Here is a 3,903-nt window from a genome sequence, read left to right on the forward strand (position 1 = left end):
GGGGATTGGTTTTCGATTGACAATTCTCAAATTGGAAGCTAACTAGATTGAGCAATTTTCTCTTGCTTTGTTAATTCTGTTCTAAATACTTGTTGAATTTTAATTTCTGCACTTGGTTACATGCTTTCCTTCTTTATGCCTTTAAATTCATGCAACTAACTCACTGACTCACTAACTGTTTGAATTAATTCCTCAATTGAGCTGACCATACTCTTCCATTAACCAAGAGTATTTTACCTGTTTGTGTTTGAGCTGTGTTCTTGTATGACAGGTAGGAGAGGAGAGACATCAACTCCTCCATATACCGAACCGGAAAGGACCCTTCATAGACTTAGAAGGGAAGCAAGAGGGAAGAGAGTAGTGGGAGAAGAGGAATCTGAAGGAGAATCTGAGGACAATTTTGAGGAAGCTCTAGATCTCAACATGGATAGAGAAGTTCACAACCATGAGAGAGCTGATGGAAACAATGCCATTCCTGAGAGGAGGGTTCTTAGTTCATACATAAACCCAACCTCTGGGAATTGTGGTAGTAGCATCCAGAAACCACCCATTCAGGCCAACAATTTTGAGCTCAAGCCACAGCTAATATCATTGGTGGAAAATCATTGTTCCTTTGGAGGAAGTGCTAATGAAGACCCAAACCAACATCTCACAAAATTCCTGAGAATTTGTGACACTGTGAAGTCCAATGGAGTCCAGGAAGATGCCTATAAACTGCTCTTGTTCCCATTTTCACTTAGGGACAAGGCAGCTAAGTGGCTGGAATCATTCCCAAGGGGGAGTCTAACCACATGGGATGAGGTGGAAGGCAAGTTTCTGGCACGTTTCTACCCTCCACAAAAGGTCAATAGGCTTCGATCTGAGGTCCAGACTTTTAGACAACAAGATGGTGAAACTCTCTACGAGGCATGGGAGAGATTCAAGGACTTGACAAGGAAATGCCCACCAAACATGTTCCATGATTGGGTGCAATTGCACATCTTCTATGATGGGCTCTCTTATGAATCAAGGAAGGCTGTAGACTATTCATCAGGAGGTTCATTGAACAAGAAAAAGACCGTGGAAGAAGCCATTGAAGTGATCGAGACAGTGGCTGAGAATGAGTACTACTATGCATCAGAAAGGCACAACACTAAGGGAGTCATGGAGCTGAACCATGTTGATACAATTCTAGCCCAAAACAAGGTGTTTGCCAAGCAACTAGCAGAGCTTACCAGGCAATTAGAAACAAAGCAAGTGGCTGCAATACACACACAAGATCAAGAGGAAGTAGGCATTGAAGGAGGTGATTGGGATGAGGTTAACTATGTGGGAAACCAACAAAGGCAATCATATGATCCACACTCCAACACTTACAACCCAGGCTGGAGAAACCACCCAAACTTTGGGTGGGGAAACCAACAAACCCAACCACAAAACCACAAACCTTACAACCACAACCAACAAAACAATTCCACATACCAAAACTCCAACCAAAGATCATACCAAGCCACACAAAACACTTACCCCCAATCATCATATCATGGCCAAAATAATCAACATACCCAACCTAATCCGAACCAACAATTTCAAGATCAATTAAACCGGATGGAAGGAATGATGGCAACCATGAGCCAAGACATAATTGAATTGAAGAGCTTCAGGGATGATGTGAGAACTACCTTAAGAAACCATGGTGAAAAACTCAAAAGGTTGGAATCTCAAGTAGGAGAGCTATCTCAACAGGCACCCAAATCAACTGCAGTGTTCCCTAGTGACACAGAAAAGAATCCTAAGGGGGAACAAAAGAAAGTAAGATGGGAAGAGTGCAAGGCAATCACCATATTGAAGGAAGCCTCAGAAGAAGAAGGAATCAGGTCCTCACAGCAGGAACCAGAAATCTTGAAAGAAGATGTGGAAGAAGTTAAGCAGGAAAGTGGAACTGAGCAAGCCAAGGATCTGCAAAAAGGCATGATGGAAGTATACCAACCAAAAGCACCATTTCCTGAGAGGTTAGGAGGAGGTGAAAAAAGGAAAACCTATTCAAGGTTTCTAGAGACATTTAATTCTCTGCATGTCAATATTCCCTTTCTTGAGATTCTTCATCAAATGCCCACACACATCAAGTATTTAAAGGAATTGTTAAGCAAGAAAAGAGTTTTGAAGGGAGGACAAACGGTAACAATGAACAAAGAATGCAGTGCTCTCATCAAGAAGGACACACTCTCTAAGAAAACGGACCCAGGAAGTTTTCATATCCCTTGCATCATAGGGGAAACAAAAATTGACAGAGGATTCTGTGATCTAGGAGCTAGCATAAATGTGATGCCTCTAACTCTTATGAAGAGGCTACAACTGAACGAGGTGAGATCCACTGATGTAATCATACAACTGGCTGACAAAACTCAGAAGCAAGCTGAAGGGGTAGTTGAAAATGTGCTGGTGAAAGTAGGAGATTATTATTTCCCCACAGACTTTGTCATTGTGGACATGGAGGAAAGCTATTTACACCCTATCATTCTGGGCAGACCATTTCTAGCCACTACTAGAGCGCTCATAGATGTAGAACAAGGAGAACTAATTCTGAGAATACATGATGAACAGCTCATTTTCAAAGTCTTCAAACCTGCATCTGAGCCTGAACCAGAATCTGAAAAGCCTAAAGATGAGAGTAGCCATCCGTGTTTGGAGGAAAGTAATCCAGCAGCTGAGACTCTAAAACAGTCATTGGAAGGCAAACAAGAGTTGCAAGAGTTAGAGCCACAAGAATCAGTGGAAACAGATCAGAAGGATCCTCCTGACATAAAGGTCAATGAAGAAATCCTCAAGAGAAAGGGAAGAGTGATAGGGAGATTGCCAAGAGGATGGAGAAACAAGAAAATTCCCACTGAAGGTTTTTCTCCGGGAGATAAAGTGATCTCAAGTCATTATCTGCCAATCCCACCTGGCCTCAAGACCATTCCTTCCCAGCTCCCTCAAGTGTTCACAATCAAGAAAGTTCTTTCTATGGAACATTTAGAGGTCATGAATGAATCAAGAGGGGACGTTTTCATAGTGAGAGGAGAGGACGTCAAGCACTACAATCCACCCTAGCAAGGGACAACCGTCAAGCTAGTGACGTTAAAGAAGCGCTTCATGGGAGGCAACCCATTTTTTTTTTTTTAGTATCCTTAATCTTTAGTGCTTTGCTTTACATCTAATAAAGCATGGTTTCTTATGCATGAACTTGAATCCTCAGGACAACTATTGATTAAGTGCACTAAACCGTGCATGTAAATTACAATTGGTCTCTAAGTTTGGTGTGCCTGATGGCACTCCCAAATCTTACTCAAATTGAATTCCATCTTTCATTCAAGGTGCACAACCAAACATTAAGTTTGGTGTTCTTTTTGAACACAGTTTATGAAAAGCAAGAAGTTCCTCTGGATTTCAAAATTCATGACAAGTATACCATTCACATATTTTAATGCTTTAGTTTCAATTACTTAGGGTAGTCACTTTGTTTAGAATCAAAGAGCCAAGGTGACTATGATTTATTAGAAATATGCACACTCATTAAGGACAACCAATATGGATTTCATGTCATCAGGAGACTTAACCAAAAACTAAGTTTGGTGTCCAAATAATAAGTGTGCATACATGTAGAAGTCACGGCTATAAGCTCATAAAGACAAGCATTGATTTACATGTGCAAATACTATTCATAATTCACATGGACCGAAAAATGATAGTAAATTTGTTTGTTTGTGCAGGTACAAAAGAAAAGACAAAAATGGAGGAAAAAGACAAAGGGAGGTACGTGCTTGGTCAAAAAGAAAATTCATAAATCTTTGAAACTAACACATGGGAAAAGGAAGTTCTGCAAGAAAAGAAAGCTACATGTACAACCTAATGCATCCAGAATACTTCCAAGAAAATGAAAAG

General features: G+C 40.7%; 1 non-coding gene across 1 annotated transcript; it reads right to left on the reverse strand.

Moving 5' to 3' along the window:
• Nucleotides 1-849: 849 nt before the first annotated feature.
• LOC148571302 (small nucleolar RNA R71) lies at nt 850-953 on the reverse strand. Its single transcript, XR_015880259.1, has one exon. It is a non-coding gene; the product is annotated as a small nucleolar RNA R71 (small nucleolar RNA).
• Nucleotides 954-3,903: the final 2,950 nt, after the last annotated feature.

This window comes from Arachis ipaensis, chromosome B3, assembly GCF_059453495.1.
Source record: "Arachis ipaensis isolate K30076 ecotype BB chromosome B3, ASM5945349v1, whole genome shotgun sequence".
Lineage (NCBI taxonomy): Eukaryota > Viridiplantae > Streptophyta > Magnoliopsida > Fabales > Fabaceae > Arachis > Arachis ipaensis.